This window comes from Schistocerca gregaria, chromosome 2 (assembly GCF_023897955.1).
Source record: "Schistocerca gregaria isolate iqSchGreg1 chromosome 2, iqSchGreg1.2, whole genome shotgun sequence".
NCBI lineage: Eukaryota > Metazoa > Arthropoda > Insecta > Orthoptera > Acrididae > Schistocerca > Schistocerca gregaria.
In genome coordinates this window covers 37,948,845-37,967,948 of record NC_064921.1, presented here as the reverse complement: position 1 = coordinate 37,967,948, position 19,104 = coordinate 37,948,845, and the positions used below count along the sequence as shown (strand labels likewise).

General features: G+C 41.6%; 1 protein-coding gene across 1 annotated transcript in view; it reads right to left on the bottom strand.

Annotated features, from left to right (window-relative positions):
* The window catches only part of LOC126336276 (ragulator complex protein LAMTOR2), a 49,416-nt gene that overhangs the window by 11,235 nt on the left and 19,077 nt on the right, over positions 1 to 19,104 (bottom strand). The window lies entirely within an intron of this gene.

Here is a 19,104-nt window from a genome sequence, read left to right as displayed (position 1 = left end):
CTCCCACTCTGTAAATGGGACATTATAGGATTCACTGCAGTGTGTAGTGAATGAGAGGACGTTTCCTTCTAGCCGCCGTTTGAGTGTGTGAAAGGCTGGGGGGGGGGGGGGGGGTAATTCTTCGATGCAGAGGGTCGAGCAAAGTGCTCAGTAATCATGTTTGTGTCAGTACATAACTCACCATTTATGATAACACCAGGAACAGCTGTCGAGGCGTGGTACCCGAAAAGACGTTTGATCTTTGCCCAGACTTGAGAAGGTGACATGTGGCACCCAATGGTGGAGACTTATCTCTCCCAACACTCCTTCAGTTTATTGGTAAGGTAGTGAACACGGGCACGGAGCCGTTTAAAGGCTATGAGGTGCTCCGGGGAAGGGTGCCACTTATGCTACTGTAGAGCTTGCTGACGTTTCTTAATTGCTTCAGCGACTTCCAACGACCACCAAGGGACCGCCTTACGCTTCAGGCATCCTGAAGAGCAAGGGATCGTGTTTTCTGCTGCAGAAACAATTGTGCTAGTCACCTGCTCAACCATTACATCGATGTTACTGTGTGGGGGAGATTCAGCGGTGACAGCAGAGGTGAAAGTTCTCCAGTCCACCTCGTTCAAAGCCCATCTGGGCAGGCGTCCATTCGGCTGACGCTGGGGCAGTGACAACAAGATGGGGAAGTGGTCACTACCACACAGGTCATGTGCTCTCCAGTGGATAGATAGGAGAAGTCCTGGGCCACAAATTGATAAATCGATGGCCGAGTAACTGCCACGAGCCATACTGAAATGTGTGGCGGCCCCAGTATTTAAGAGGCAGAGGTCAAATTGCGTCAGTAAAGTATCGACATCTCAGCCTTGACCAGTAAGCATGGTACCACCCCACAAGGGGTTATGGGAATTAAAATCTGCCAGAAGTAGGAAAGGCTTACGGAGTTGATCAATCAGCGCAGCTAACACATTCAGGGGTACTGCACCATCTGGAGGAAGATATACATTGCAGTTATTTTCCGCGTCATCCTTATTCTGACAGCCACAGATTCAAGAGGTGTTGGAAGGGGCACATGTTCACTACAGACCGAGTTTAGAACAAACGCAAAATCCACCTGACACACTATTATAATCGCTACGGTTCCTGTAATATCCCTTATAGCCACGGAGGGCAGGGGTCCGCATTGCTGGGAACCAAGTTTCCTTGAGGGCAATGCAGATAGCAGGTGTAAAGCTTAAAGTTGTTGTAGCTCAGCCAGGCGGTGGAAAAAACTGCCGCAATTCCACTGGAGGATGATATCATGCAAGACTGGGAAGGCACGGAACATTGAATGATGCAGTTCACACCTCAGTCACCTGCTGCCACTGACTTATTGCCTGAGCAACTTATCCACCATAGAAGTGGGGACGGACATCTCCGATAGATGGGAGAGGGTGGGGATGGTGTTCCCAAAGTAGGTGGTGCAGGAGCAACAGGGAGGGAAATGCCCCCCCCCCCCCCCCCCACCATCAAGGGGGGCAGGTGTCGCCTTCCGGCTCAGAGAGTTGACCTGGGTTGGCGGAGCTGATGGCGCCAGAACTGTTGTAGCAGTGGCGTACGACGATTTCATATCCACAGGATGCAGGCGTTCAAATTTTCTCTTAGCCTCAGTGTAGGTCAGTCAGTCCAGGGCCTTTTACTCTATGATTTTCCTTTCTTTCTGGAGAATCCTGCTGTCAGGTGAGCAAAGCTAATGGTGCTCTCCACAGTTGACATAGATGGGAGGCGGGGCACATGGAGTATCAGTATGCGATGGGCATACGCAATCTCAGCATGTGACGCTGGAAGTATAGAGGGAAGACGTATGGCCAAATTTCCAGCACTTAAAGCACCGCTTCGGGTGAGGGATATAGAGCTTTACATCACACCGTTAGACCATCCCCTTGACCTTCTCGGGCAACATTTCACCCTCAAATGTCAAGATGAAGGCACCGGTGGCAACCTGATTATCCTTCAGACCCTGGTGGACACGCCGGAAGAAATGTACACCTTGCCGCTCTACATTGGCGCGCAGCTCATTATCAGACTGCAAAAGAAGGTCTCTATGGAATATGATACCCTGGACCATATTTAAGCTCTTATGGGCCGTGATGGTTACAGAAACATCTCACAGCTTGTCACAAGTGAGTAACTCCCGTGACTGGGCAGAGGATGCTGTTTAGCCAAGACTGACCCAGATCTCATTTTGGACAAGCCCTCCACCTCTTCGAACTTGTCCTCTAAATGCTCAACAAAAAACTGATGCTTCATTGTCACGAAAGAATCCCTATCACCTCTCTGACATACAAGGTACCGAGGCGAATAAGATCTGCTGCCATCCTTAGCCTGACATTCATCCCATGGTGTGGCCAGGGAGGGGAATGATTTGGGGTTGTACTGCTGTGCGTTGAATTGAGCTTCTGATTGCTTAGAGACTGCTGGTGTTTCACCACCAGCAAGACATGATGGACTACGCTTCATCGTGTGTCATCCGCCCTGATGCCATCCATTTCGACCAGGGCACCTCCCCACGGGTGCCACCTCAGCAACAGATGCCTGGCGGGATGGCCATTGCCGGGAGTCCTGTCCCGATAGCCCAGGGGGGATGGACATCTACCCCTTGGCATACGCGGGGAGTTAACAGTGCTAGCATAAGCAGAGCGATCCCTGTGTGGTCAGGGGCTACAACCAACAGGGTACATGGCAGCCCCTCCGCAACGGACTGGCTACTGTACTGGTTATAAGGTGCAAAGAAGTCCATGGTTATCGTCAACACAGAAATCGACACTGCATAGTACATAATGGAAAACGCACCCAGGAAAGTGTCCTCGCCCAAGAGATGGAGAACGGGGAGGGTTGCAATGCAACGATGAGCAAGTGGGCTAAAGATCTCAATGCACTACGGACACGACGCACCTTGTTAGGTGCCCTTCCCCAATTGGCTTGCTCTTCAGGAAAATTTTGGAGAATGGAGGTCAAACCCTACAGGGGACCATCACATAAAGGCGGAAATGTGTGAAACTCCTTTTAGTTGCCTCATATGACAGGCAGTGATACCTTGGTCCTATTCTATCCCCCGGACCCGCAGAGGGAGGTGGTCATTTGAGAACAGCCAGATTTTTGCAAGCATCTGCCCTGATACCACCCACTCCGATCAGGGGCTCTCCCCACGGGGCTCCACCCAGCCACAACTAAGGCCGCATGGGTTGAGGGTCACTGCTGAGAGTTCCGATGCTCCAGGAAGGCAAGCAACCACTCCTTGGCATACATGGGGAGGGAACAGCTCAGGTATCAGTAATGTGATCCCTGTGTTGTCAGAGAGCTCAGCCAGATACGTACATAACAGCCCCCCCACATGCATTGGCTACACGTGCTGCAGGGTGGCTACTGTAGGGAAGAAAGGGGGGGAGGAATCCACGCCATTGACGCTAGGAAGAAAGTTCTTGCCCAAAATCTTCACACTAAAAATGGACAATTTAGAAGTGGAGGTCACACCTCACACAGGGATCTAAATGCCAGAAAGGATGAAAGAGCACAGGCAGAAGGAAAAGAACTGCAAGCAAAACAGGCAACCAGGTTGATATAAATTAGAACACTGAGAAAGTGGAAAGAGGGGTTGGTTTTTACGAAACAAATCTGATGGTCATTCAACACCAAAACCGGTAATCTGTTAACAAAAAGTTTGTGACCACAGACGTAAATTAAAGGAAACTTATTAGATATACGGGTCACTGTTTCTTCGCGATGATGTCACAGCTTGTGTATGTAAGTGTTGTTTGGCTGCAGTGTACTTCACTGGTGTTAGACAGCCAGCCTAGACATAGACCAGCAGACCAGGTACAGAGAGGGATTTACATGGATCACACTACTGGTACCTGAGCTGTTCATGTACACCTAGAAGTGGTTGCTTGCCTTGCTGGAGAAAGCTGACTGCTTCCCTCGTGTTGTCTGAGTGACAAACTCCAGGTAATCATGCCGTATCTGTTAAAATGGGTCATTACCCTTAGCTGAGATTGTTGATGTTTCAAATTTCACCAGTTTGGTGTCAGGAATCTTGTGTGACAAATTGTTGCTAATTAGTTGTTGGTTATGTATATCAATTATCAAGTTAAAGTTCAAGAAAGTCCATAACAAGATAGGATGGACAACTGCAGCCACAACAAAATTCCACTTTCCCTGAATCTCTGAAATTAGTGTCACTGACATTCAAGTTGTACCAAATGTCCATATCATTGAGTCAATTACTGCTTTCAGCGTAATCATTTGCTTGTGATGCATCATCGCAATGCACTGTTGTGGCAGTATTATAATGTCCGATCTGCTGTTGACAAGATATTCTTTCCCATTCATAGTGTTCTCGACAAAATACGCCTATCTTTGGTACTGCTGATTTATTGATCATCACTTTGCATTACAGTTACATTGTATTGCTCACACCTTTTGATGCGGTTTTTGGGATGATAAAATCACAGTTGGCAGTCATTAACACCCCTTATCGGCCCCTCTTGCCATTTGAGTACCCGCTTGGTTGTTCACACTTCTTAGCTCGTAAACCGAACCTGCTGTGATACAAGCACCACACTACCAAATTTTCCCTTCTTGAACGTGGCATGTGGTTGTATTGTCTCCCTTGGATGCCGACTAGCGACGGGTTGTTCTCCCGATATCAAAGTGGCAATGTAGGTCTCTCGAGGCTCCACACAGTTTGTCGTCTTTTAGTCTCTACACGCACAACTTCCACATTCCTCTTTTCTGTTCTGTCCTCTTGAAGTCTATCCTCCAATTCCCCCTCAACAGCAGCAGATTTCCTCCATGTTGTAGTCACTGGTGAGAACTGGGAGATTGCATCAGCTTTTTCGCCAATTTTGATAGTGACAAGTTATCATAGGTTGCCAGTACTAATCCGACATTCGTTGGAAGATGGTTGAGCCAAATACATGAAAGATTTTGTCCAAAAATAGACTATATCCTGCTAAGTTGCATAAATGTTGCAGTAATTCTGATAGAGTATGATCTCTGTTTCCTCAAACAAAACACAATACGTGTGTTGTACCTTGAACAATACTGAGCATTTTATGACTGTCTCTTTACAGACTTGATAAACTGTTCATTAAATGGCTTCATGGTGATATATTGTGCTGCCTTAGTCCTTACTCCCGAAAATAGAACTTAGTTTGTCACTGTCACTGTTCACATATTGCTGGTAAATGCTTTCTTGTCTTATAAAGCACTCCCCTGGTAATGCAGTCCAAAATTTTGGCAAACGTACTGTTGTAGTCCTACTTCTGGTTGCTGTAGTGGACTTGCTTATGAGTGCCGAAGGCGACTGTACACATATCTTCCCTTTGCTCTGCCATCATTCTGCTACACTGCTTTTTATTTGCGATTTTCTCTGTATTCGTTTTTCCATTCAGGGTCACCAATGTAGCCGCTATATTCTCCAAAATAACTGGATTAATACACTGAAGAGCTAAAGAAACTGGTACGACTGCCTAATATCGTGTAGGATCCCACGAGCATACAGAAGTGCCGCAGCATGACGTGTCATTGACTCGACTGATGTCTGAAGTAGTGGTGGAGGGAAATGACACCATCAATCCTGCAGGGCTGTTCATAAATCGATAAGAAAATGAGGGGGTGATCTCTTCTGAACAGTACATTCCAAGGCATCCCAGATATGCTAAATAATGTTCATGTCTGGAGTTAAGTGGCAAACGGAAGTGTTTAAACTCAGAAGAGTGTTTCTGGAGCCACTCTGTAGCAATTCTGGATGTGTGGGGTGTTGCATTGTGCTGCTGGTGATGAGCTAGGATGCTTACATAAGTATCATCTATCAGAGTCGCATCTAGATTATAAGGAGTCCCATATATCATGCCAACTTCACACGTCCCACACGATTACAGAGCCTCCACCAGCTGGAACAGTCTCCTGCTGACATGCAGGGTCCCTGGATTCATGAGGTTGTCTCCATACCTGTGCTCGTACATTCACTTCGTTACAATCTGAAATGAGACTCGTCCAACTGGCAGCATGTTTCCAGTCATTAACAGTCCAATGTCAGTGTAGATGGGCCCAGGTGAGGCAAAAGCTGTGTGTTGTGCAGTTGTCAAAGGTACACAAGTGGGCCTTTAGCTCCAAAAGCCCATACTGATTATAAATGGTTTTCATGCTGACACTTGCTGATGGTCCAGCACTGAAATCTGCAGCCACTTGCAGAAGAGTCGCACGATTCTCTTGATTTGTCGTTGGTTTGCAGGATCTTTCCAGCCACAGCTATGTTGTAGATTCCTGATATTCACAGCACACACTTAAAACGGTCGTACGAGAAAATTCCCATTTCATCGCTACCTTGGAGGTGCTGTGTCCCATCACTCATGCATCGACTATAACATCACATTCAAACTTACCTACATCTTGACAACCTGCCACTGTAACAGCAGTAACAAATCTAAGGACTGTGCCAGACACTTGTCTTATGTAGGTGTTGTCGATCGCAGCACCGTATTCTGCCTGTTTGCACATCTCTGTATTTGAATACACATGCCTATACAAGTTCCTTTGGTGCTTGAGTCTAGATTTGTGTCGAACACAAAAACCAAACATTTATTATTACTCTGATAAATGCTAAACTATGACAACCAGTAAATTACAAAGAATAAACAGTGTTGTTTAACTTCTCAGCTACTGTATCTGGACTACTGTCACGGCAATACGTCACCATAATATCTTAAGATTGAAAAATATTGTGTTTCACAAAAGGTAGCTATGTAAAATTTGCTACAGCTTTTCAGTGTGGTTCTCAGGCAGTCAATTTTCTTGGAGTACCAGTACTATATTATCTCGCGTTTGATTCTTCATTATAACATAAGATGCCAGGAGATGAAAATAGCTGAAACAAGTATAGAATGAAACTCTTTGTTTCCACTAAATTGACTGCCTCTGCAGAAAATAAATTTCTTTAGCAAACTGACAAAAATAACTTCACTGTTACACAAGTCATTTAATGCTCAACTGCCAGTAACAAGAAAACAATCAGAAAATTGAAACTAATAAAATATTTTAGTCTTCCATAATTATGTGAATGTATTTTAATTCACTTGATAGCTCCTAGCCAAAGAAATCCATTTTGTTTTCATTCGGCATGAAGCTGTAAGCGAACAGAGGACAACAAAATCATGAAACGTAAACACGGGTCAGGTGGAGACTGCTCGCCACTACAACTCTGACTGCTCAGCTCAAGCGCAAGTCTGGCAGCTTAGGAAATTTTTCTGTGTAGCATCTGGCTGCTTGCAGCTACTGCTAAAACAGCTAAGCTGTTGTCACCTTGACTCTGATATCGGTGGATCTGGCCGACAACTGGGGACTGCTGATCTTTTCAAGTCAGTACATCACTATGTGTGCTGTCACACTATAGCTGATCTTATATCCCAAATGTACAGACTTTGGATGACATTAGGTGAAATTCAAATCAAGTTTTTTTTTTTCCTTTTCATTGGTCAAATCAACTGATGTATTCACACACGAAATATGTAGCGTGAGAAACTGATAAGTTTAGTCCAAGAAAGAATGCATTGTGGCATCCTGAGGATGAAAATATAATTGGGATATGGTCCAGAATCTATGGACTAAAATTGTAGGTTTATTCAAAACCTCAAATAGCCACATATTATAAACTCAAAAATAATTTGTTCAAGTGAAAATTGTGGCGTAACATATACTTGTAGCTATTGTACTGGATTTTCTGTAGTATGTTGTCCTTGACTGTCTAAAAATTATTACTGCTTACTGGCTTTTTATGCCAGTAGGGTAGTGATTCTGTTACTATAAAGTTGTTTGCAACTTTAGGTTTCCTGGATGTCTTATGCTACACTTTATGCTTGTCTTTCACTCATGTGCTAAATGACAGTCATTTAAAGTTAACTGACATATCTGCACAGCTCTAAATAAATACAGCGAAACAAATCATTCATAACTTGGTTTTCAAGGTCACCACAAGTTATCTTGTATATGAGACAACAGTTCTCCCGTCATCTCATGTATTCTTAAAACATGTCTGCTTATTTCGATAACTGAGGACAGAATGTATAATGCTCGCCACATTTTTTATAGGACAGGAAAGCTCATTCACATGCACGTGGCATCTCGCTAATAGCAGAAGCCGCTGTGCAGCACAGGTGCACTGTGGTATCCACCCCACCCCACGAGGTTAAAATATAACCTACTTCATAAGCAGAATAGATTCTAACCTGACCTAATCTCCTTGACCCGGTCAAAAACTGGCCAAGGAAATCTATGACTACACCGAAGGCCGATGTTATCGGGGACCCTCAGCGACAGTGTCTGACGACTGTTTTTGGTGTTACTGAATGCAGACTAACTTCAAAGTGCTAAAATGAACATCATTCAAACAGTTGTCACGTGATGCTCGTCGAAAACAGTTTGTCGTAACAAAGTATTGCTTAGTCTTCATCCTATAACGTTTGACACATTTTGCAGTCAAATTGCTTGTGTGCACAGTGTGTTTTGTTGTTGAAAATTGTGCACTTTCTTTGCAACTCACATTTTATATTGGAGTTTTTCCTCTTGCCCCACATTACTCTGCAGTATCAGCTAAAGCAAAATTCTTTGTTACAGAAGCAGGCAAAATTACAGAAATTGAAATGAAAACCGAAACAATGAAAAACTCCCAGGATTTCAAAAAAGAAAAAAAAGCCAGCCTTTTCCACCATTGAGGGAAGCTGTTATCCTTTGTAGGCATTTTGAAATACACACTTCATTTTCTGCTGTTGTGCTCATTTAACTTCATCCAATTTGGAATTTTGAAGTTACCTGTGTCACAGTGAAAGATCTTAGTCACACCTTTTTCACACAATAGTGTGGATGAAGCACCATGTGGTAGTATCCCCAATAAAGGTTACTTACGAACACAGTGGTAACAAAACTTCCACAGATGCGAATTCCATATGCAAAAAGGATAAAATTGTACCCCTATTGTCACTATGCCAGCATAAACCACATTGAAATGTGTTAGTTAACACTTCCGTAAAATTATACGATATGGCCGACGCCTAAAAATCAAATTTTTAAACTTTGTAGCCACTGAACACCTCGCGAGTAGCTTTACTTAAAATATGAGCCAATGGATTTTAATGTGATTTATACTGGCGCAGTAACAAATACCTGCACATGGGTTGGATTTTACCATTTCACATACGGTGTTCACATGTGTGAAAATTGTGCCCCCTTTCTGCCAAGTTTATTTTAACCTTTATTAGAAATACTATTGGATGATGCTTCGTCAACAATTACATGCGGAAAATAGGATATACGAGTACAGTATTTCCACTGAGACCGAGGTAACTTTAAAATGCCCATGGGGCAAAAACTAGCTAAAAGTAGCACCATTAAATAAAGTTTTTATTTCATAAATAAAAACAGCATACACAGGCAATGGCTTCCTCAATAAATTTGCAGCAGCTGTGGACAAATATGTACAAATGGGCATTTCCACCAGCACTACATTTAGATTTACTTTTAAAGGTCTTCTCCAAGGAAGGCAAATAATGTTAGACATGTAGGGGGGGGGGGGGGGGGGCGGGGTCACCAAACGATATACCGTTTGTGTGCAAGATTTTTCTCAAATCAGGCCCATGCAACATTACCAAAATGAGATTCTGCAATGATGCCGGACAGGCTGAGACGTGGCTGCTGACCAGGCACTGCTCCAGTGTTCGCCACAGCTGTCAGACTCACCTTGCAACTTTCTCTTATGGGGTTACTTTGAGGATGGTGTTTATGTTCCACCACTACCACTAAACATCAAACACTTTTGACACTGCATTACAGCAGCTCCTCTTACTGACACAGTTGATATGCTGGGCAGGGTACAGGGAGAAATGGACTACTGTCGTGCCTTTCAAATATTGTAGCATTTGTTATAGGTCATTTATCTGCTCCCCTCCCTCCCAAAAAGATGAGGGTGCAGAATTTAACATCCCCATCTGGATGGAAATATCACCATCAAGCACAAAAGTGTTGCAGAGATTTTCAGCTAACCTGAGTGGCAGACATTGCAAAAGAGACATTCTACATCACAGTGTGGTTTGGTGTTAAAATTCCAATAGAGCTTGCTTCGAAATGTATCCCCCAGCACGAACACAAATGTCAAACAGAGATTCCAGCTGACTTTGAAGCCTATTACAAAAAATTCCTAACGAATGGGAATAGGCAAAACAGACAGCGATACACCAAGAACCTTCCACCAAACAATAAGGGGGCTTGCATGTACGGCACTTGTGACAAGCGCTTACTCCATCAAATAGTGGAGAAATTAATAATTTCAACCACAGCATTTTTGCTAGGTCTCTTGCTGATCAAATACGTGCAGAGTAAAAGAATTTCTTCACTAGGATTGACAACCATGAATACAGTGCACTAATAACTGTACCACCTACCTCAGTTTGACAGCAATGACCACTTATGAGAGTTCACAGATGTACATCAAATGTCTAAGTATTTCTGATGCAAATGAATTAGCTTGTTCGTTATCTGCCATTATTCTTTTTTTTGCTACTGTTAAGAATTTTCCACAAACTATGCTTTAAATAAATGACAAATCAGTTTTCATGTGTTGCCACTATTGTCTAGGTAATGAGTCATGTTATAGTAGTGCACGCTTTATATGACAAACCTCTGTACCTGGCTGTTAACTTCTTCGAACACACACACACACACACACACACACACACACACACACACACACACACACACACACACACACACACAGAGAGAGAGAGAGAGAGAGAGAGAGAGAGAGAGAGAGAGAGAGAGAGAATACTTTGATTCCAGGTGTCAGGGATTCCTTCCATGCTCTTGACACTTCCCCTTAGAAATTAAACCCTATGCTTAGAATTTCTGCTTCCAGAACTGTTTCCATTGTTTCACCTGTAAAGTTTACCTAAATATTCCTAGCCAGTCCTTGTTTGCAATTCCTTTTCCACAAAAATCAAATAGTATTTTACTCTTAATATACACACACTCATGGTTAAGTCCAATTATCCCTCTTTTCTCCTTTCTCGATAAGTGGAGATTCTAGCTACAAGTCCTGCCCATCTCCATTTCCTTTCAAATAAAATAATAATTACTTATTCCATTCCAGTGTACCTTCGATCCATTTCTTTAGCCTCAAAAAAATGAAATGACTGTATGGCATTTATTGGCCGGGATATCCCCTTCGAGGTATGGATGCCGTATTGTCTTTAGTCTCTTGTCACTCCCAGTAACTACCAACTTTTTCCTTTCCACTGTTCTCCATACTCATAACACAATTTCTGGGCTGTTTGCAAACATGCTCTGTTAAAAGTTCTTCCATTTCTTGTTCAAGGGTATCTGCACCACAGGCAGACACTACACTGCTATTAGAATGGGTGTCAAGCTCGTGTATGTATGGTAATCCAGTCATGGCCACATTCTGTAATTTCTTTACGACTTCCAAATAATCCAGAGCACTGCACCCATTTCTAAAGCTTCTTTGTTCTTCTGTTTCATTAAAATCTATTCTTTTAAATGTGGTGGGTGACAGATATACAGGGTGTATGTAAAGTCTGCTAACACTCAATTATTTAATGCCCAAGAATTAAACAATGTACAGATGTCATACATATTGCATTTTGAAGAGAACTCAAAGTATTTTTTTACAAACATTTGACGTGCAAACCACGAGTGACTTGGCAGACGTCAATAGGGTAATCGAATTCTTGCCATACCTGTCCCAACATGGCATCGTCGACTGTGGCAGTCTATTCCCGTGTTCTCTCCCGGAGCTCTGCTACATAACATGGTAGAGGCAGTACACAGACCAAATCTTTAATGTGACACCACATAAAACTTACACAGAGTGAGAGCTGGTGATCAGCGAGGCCATTTCATGAAACAGCATCTATACGGCAGCTCCGTGTCCACGTACCCACGAACTTCATAATGAAAAATGGGATGGAGCCCCGTTCTGCTGAACTTTCAGGGTTTCTCTTCAAAATGGTGTATGATATTTGTACAATGTATTGTTCTTGTGGAATAAATAATTGCAGGTGTTCCCGGACTTTATGTACATCCTGTATAGTCCTTATATCTTGTCTGGCTCCTTTCTTGTGTTGTTGGATGAATGTATATCTCCCAGTTTTTGGGAATAACTTCTTTCACAATCATTACACAATTTGAAAAATTATTTATAGAATATCTCTGAAAATTTTGAATCATTTCATTTAACTCAGAACATTGCTGGCATGAGCCAAACCAGCAAATGACTGACAAGGTCACTACAGGCACAATGGAAACTGCTGAGCTCTGAATGCAACCTTATACATGAAAGCTCTTTAAACAATGTATTTTTTTTAGACAAAGAAAGAACAGCAACCGACCACAAAATCCATTGTTTTCCTACAGCAGATCTAGATTTCAGCTATTGCATAGTCATCTTCAGTGCTACAAATTACAAAACAGGAGAATCAGGAACAAATACAAGACAGCTGACAACATAAGAACCACACTTACATACCTTATAACAATAGGAGACAGTCTATAATGTCACATAATAACCAAAATATTGGCTAGTGTACAGCAGAGCATATAAGGCTCAAACATGAACTGATAGCGTTACAACATGGTTAAACAGGAAAAACACATGTCAGAGCCACGTGGTCTCTCCATAGAGGTGCAGGTGAGTAGTCAAATAATAGTAAAGGCATGTGATTTTTATTTATTTTTTAATATACTGAACAATAAACTACAAGTAACGGTAAAACCAGGGAAAGCAAATCACATGTATGAAGCCATAAGTGTAGACTGCTTGTCGACAAGTACAGGATAGTACGTCTTGTGTTACAGGCTAATGGAAAAAAGATTCATTTACAATTACATACAACATGAACGTTACAATGTTCAAATAATATAATCTAAATTTAAAGGAATGAAAGTAGTGGAACAAAACATGGCATGCCCTCTCTGGCCATAAACTAAAATCGTGTAACTCAAAAATACCTTACCTTAGTGTCATTGCTGGGCTTACAGTGTAAACATGTGGACTAAAGTAGCATTACAATGGCAAAAGGTCAGTGATGCATACAAATAAGAAAATAAGTAAAATAAAGGAGTGAAATGTTACAATCCAAAACTGTGTGCCCTCTTTCGATGTAAACAAAAATATTCTCTTGTTAGTTATCAGTCTTCTGACTGGTCTCATGTGGCCCGCCATGAATTCCTCTCCTGTGCCCACCTCCTCATCTCAGAGGAGCTCTTGCAACCTATGTCCTAAATTATTCTAATCTCTCTCTTCCTCAACAGTTTTTGCCCTCTACAGCTCTCTATAGTATCATGGACGTCAGGCCCTGTCTTAACTGATGTCCTATCATCCTGCCCCTTCTGCTTTTCAGTGTTTTCCACATATTTCTGCCCCCTCTGATTCTGTGCAGAACCTCCTCATTCCTTACCTTATCAGTCCACATAGTTTTCAACATTTATCTGTAGCACCATATTTTTAAATGCTTTGATTCTCTTCTGTTCCAGACCATGCTTTACTATACAATGCTGTGCTCCAAATTTACATTCTCAGAAATTCCTTCCTCAAATTAAGGCTTATGTTTTATACTAGCAGACTTCTCTTGGCCAGCAATGCACTTTTGTCCAGCGCTATTCTGCTTTTGATGTCCTCCTAGCACTCCATCTGTGACTGGTTATTTTGCTTCCACGGTACCAAAACTCCTTGACTCCATCTACTTTCCGACTGTCAACCCTGATGTCAAAGTTTCTCGTTGTTCTCATTTCTGCTACTTTGTTACTTTTGTCTTCCATCAATTTACTCTCAGTCCATATTCTGTATCCATTACACCGTCAATTTCGTTCAGCAGCTCATGTAATTCTTCTTCACTTTTTCTCAGGATAGCAATGTCATCAGCGAATTGTATCGTTTATATTCTTTCACCCTGAATTTTATTTACTCCTGAACTTTTCTTTTATTTCCATCACTGCTTCTTCAATGTACAGAATGAACAGTAGGGGCGAAAAACTACATCCCTGTCTTATATTCCTTTTAATTCGAGGACTTCGTACTCTGTCGTCCACTCTAATTATTCCCTCTTGACATATTATACATTATCCATCTCTCCCTATAACTTACCCCTATTTTTCTCAGAACTTCAAACAACTTGCACCATTTTACATTGTCGAATGGTTTTCCAGATCGACATATCCTATAAATGTGTTTATTTTTCTTTTGTCTAACTTCCATTATCAACTGCAATATCAGAATTGTTTTCCCAAACCCATGCTGATCATCATTTTCAGTTTTCTTTTCCATTCTTCTGTATTTTGCCAGCAACTTGGATGCATGAGCTGTTAAGCAGATTGTGTGATAATTCTTGCAATTTGTCAGCTCATTCAGTCTTCGGAATAGTGCACATGATATTTTTCTGAACGTCACCAGACTCATACATTCTATACACCAAAGTGAATAGTCATGTAAATAAAACAGAAAGAAACTTCCACATGGGAAAAATATATTAAAAACAAAGATTCCAAGACTTACCAAGCGGGAAAGCGCCGGCAGACAGGCACATGAACAAAACACACAAACACACACACACAGAATTACTAGCTTTCGCAACCGATGGTTGCTTCTTCAGGAAGGAGAGGGAAAGACGAAAGGATGTGGGTTTTAAGGGAGAGGGTAAGGAGTCATTCCAATCCCGGGAGCGGAAAGACTTCCCTTGGGGGAAAAAAAGGACAGGTGTACACTCGCGCGCACACACACACACATATCCATCCGCACATACACAGACACGAGCAGACATATTTAAAGGCAAAGAGTAAGGGCAGAGATGTCAGTCGAGGCGGAAGTACAGAGGCAAAGAAGTTGTTGAATTTCTAATTTCAAGTTGCCGCCGCTCATACCTCACCTGTCTTTCAACAACTTCTTTGCCTCTGTACTTCCGCCTCGACTGACATCTCTGCCCTTACTCTTTGCCTTTAAATATGTCTGCGTATGTGCGGATGGATATGTGCGCGCGCGCGGGGAAGTCTTTCCCTCTCCTTCCTGAAGAAGCAACCATCGGTTGTGAAAGCTAGTAATTCTGTGTGTGTGTTTGTGTGTTTTGTTCATGTGCCTGTCTGCCGGCGCTTTCCCGCTTGGTAAGTCTTGGAATCTTTTTTTTTAATATAAAGTGAATGGTCATTTTGTCGTCACTTCCCCACATTGATTTTAGAAATTCTGATGGAATGTTATCTATCCTTCCTGCCTTATTTGATCTTAAGTCCTCCATAGCTCTCTTAATTTTCGATTCTAATACTGGATCCTCTATCTCTTCCCTGTAGACTCCTGTGTCTTCTACCAAATGAGGTCTTCCTCCTTACAGAGGCCTTAAATGTTTCCATTCCACCTATCTCTCTCCTCTGTATTTAACTGTAGAATTCCCATTGGATCCTTAATGTTACTACTCTTGCTTTTAATTTCACCAAAGGTTATTTTCACTTTCCTATAAGCCAAGACAGTTCTTCCAACATTAATTTCTTTTTCGATTTCTTTACATTTTTCCATTCGGCCATTTCATCTTAGCTTCCCTGCACTTCCTATTTATTTTATTCCTCTGCGACATTTGTTTCTGTATTCCTGAATTTCTCTGAATGTTTTTTGTACTTCTTTTCTCAATCTGTTACCCATGGTTTTTTCACACCTTCTTTGTATCTACATTTTCTTCCCAACTTCTATGATTGCCCCCCCTTTTTTTTTTAGATGTCCCTTCCTGTTTAACTGTACTGCCTACTGAGCTATTCCTCACTGCCGTATCCATAGCCTTAGAGAACTTCAAGCATATCTCATCATTCCTTAGTACTTCTGTATCCCACTTCTTTGCGCATTGCTTCTTCCTGAAGAATCTCAAACTTCAGCCTACTCTTCATTTCTATTACATTGTGATCCAAGTCTGTATCTGCTTCTGGGTACATCTTACAATACAGTAACTGGTTTCAGAATCTCTGTCTGACCATGATTTAATCTAACTGAAATCTTTCCATATCACCCTGCATTTTCCGAGTATACCACCTCCTCCTCTTGTGACTCTTGAACAGAGTATTCACTATTATTAGCTGAAATTTATTACAGAACTCAACTAGTCTCTCCCTCATTTCTTGTCTCAAGCCCATATTCTCCTGTAATCTTTCCTTCTTCTCCTTGCACTACAATTGCATTCCAGCCCCCATGACTATTAGATTTTCATCTCCTTTTACAGCATCTGTGATTATTAGATAATAATAATTGCATTAAGTGGAAATGGTGTACCTGTAAGACTAATTAAAATCATTTTCCCATCTTACAGACCACATGGTAGGTCCCTGTAAGCTCTCTTTAACACTACCCACAATAATGGCTTGCCAACAAACAATTAGCAGCCATTTTCTACATGCAAATCACTACCAAGGGTAGCAAACTTCCATAGAGCCTTCAGTCATTCCATTACACAGTCTAATGTGAATAAAACTGGCATGCCTGCAATAATATTCACACAGTCATGAATTAGGTATTGCAAGCATGTCATTCGAGCAACGGAGTACTAGTCTACTATCATTCTAAAAAATATAAATAGTTTTCTCTATGTCGGTCACTGAGGGAGAGTTACACGCTGTACCTGTTTTATTCCACATGTTTTTATTATAAGTCCACAGATAGCACCAATATATTTTTACAATCCGCATGATTTTAGTTTATGCTCAAAGAGGATACACATTTTTTTTTATTGTGATACTTCATTCCTTTATTTTTCATTTTTTGTGAGACAATGGCTAGATTCATACCTTTTGACATTTTAATGCTGCTTTATTTCACTTGTTTAGACTGTAAATCAAGAGATGACATTAACGTATTTATACGAGTCGTATAATTTTTGTTTGTGACCAGAGAGGGCACACCAAGTTTTACTGTGCTAGTTTCATTTCTTTACATTTTAATTATGTTAGTACATTATTTTGACATTACACTTTTGGTGTTGTAAGAAATTTTAAATGGATCTTTTGTAATGCAAAAATACATGACACACTATCATGTACCTGGTATCACTTGCTGGGCTACACTTATGGCTCCACACGTTATTTGCTTTCCACGATTTTACCATTATTTGTGGTTTATGTTCAGTGCCATCTAAAAAAACTAATTTTTCAAAATTATATAGCTTTATTATTACTGAACTATTCATTGGCACTTTGATAGAGTGCACCATGTGACTGACTTCACAATTTCTTCCTGTTCAACCATTTAAGCAATGGCTTCACAATTCATGTTAGACCCTTGTATGGTCTACATCAACCAATATTAAGACAATACGAGATAAGGAAAGTGCAACACGCACGCGCTCACACACACTCACGCAAGTGCAACTTGCGTGCACATCTGCAGTCTCAGAGAGCTGAAATTGAGTGTAGTTTCAGCTCTGAGACAGCAGACGTGTGTGCAAGTTGCACTTGCGCGAGTGTGTGTGAGTGCGTGCGTGGCCGAAAGCTATGATTGTGTGAATCTTTTTATCATGCCTATCGCAACTCAGCATCTCCGTTCTATGGTGAGTAGCAACTTTTCTTCTCTGGTATTGTTACATTCCATCCTGGATTTTCCATTGTTCGATTTCAACCAATATTGTTTACTACACGACACTCTGGACTGATGTTGCCAGCCGTTATACAGTGCTTATGTTTGCACTTACGATACGTTGTCACCTGTCTTACACCTGTTCCTGGTTCTCTTGTTCTGTGATATTTAGCAATTGAGATGATATAGTTGAAATCTAGATCCGCAGTACTAAAATCACCGATTCTTCAATCCACTGCTGTTCTTTTCTCCACCGTCTATACTCAACAACTGCTGCAAACAAGGGAATCATATGGATTCCAATCTGATTAATTTATTTTTTGTTCTTGAAAGTAAGAGGATGAACAAATATCAGCATGTCACATTCATCATCAAGAATGAACTGTCACTAAGGAATTAAAATCAAACGAGACTTTTCTCAACTTTCCACAGTAGTCTATTGTGTGCAAGTCTCTTCATCTCTACATAACAAGGACAGACACACATGCACATGCACACTATCCTCAGAATCACACAAGCCCTATCTAAAAGGGGGATGCAGCTGAACTTTAAAGATCATCCAAGGGGTGTGTTTATGTGCAATATAAAGCAGATGTTGCCAATGCACCTCAGTGTCAAGGTGGAAACAGCTAATAGGACAATAGTATGAGACAGCCTATGTTCAGCTGAGCTGTGAACCAGGTGTTGCTCTTATGCTAGAAAATACCAAATACTTTCACTGCATAGAGTGCCTTTCCTTCCATTCTGCTGTTGCCACATTACATTTCACTTATTTCACAAACTTCATTGTCAAACCTATTGAGACCAAACATTTCTTAATTCCTCATGTAAACAAAATGGTGGACGTAAATAAGAAGTCAAAATCAAATTGATGTAAAATACACAGCAAAAATAGAGTAATTGTTATTCTCGTAACCTCTGTTTCACATCGCAAGCAAATCTTCTAATCTAACCTCGACCTGTGCTGGAGACCAGTCTGTCAGCACAACCTAAAACTCAAAGAACAAATACCTTCCCTGTTTTCCTTTCCCTGTTGCTTCATAACCTGGGTTGTGAGTAACTAAATCCACTTTCCCTTCTTCCCTTTCTTTCCCCTCTCTCCTCCCTGATGAAGGAACATTTATTCCGAAAGCTAGGAGTTTAAATTTTCGGTTGTTTTTGTGTTTCTATCGGCTGTACTGAGCTGAGGTAAGTACTGGCCAGCCCCTCTATCTCTTTGTTAGTAATTGTAGAACAAATAAAGTCTTAGTTTTGTCTACTTCTGTTTGTGGATGCATGATGTCCTGCCCCACATCATTACATCACAAGTCAAAGATGACATCTGGCATTGGGATCTTCAACTGACTCCACTGTTAACGTCAAAATGGTTATTAACAAATTCTGAAATGGTTATTAACGAATTCATTTCAAATGCGGTTATACAGACTGATCTTTAGCACTGCATGAGATACAGGTTGATTCAGCAGGTTATAGTCTCTTTG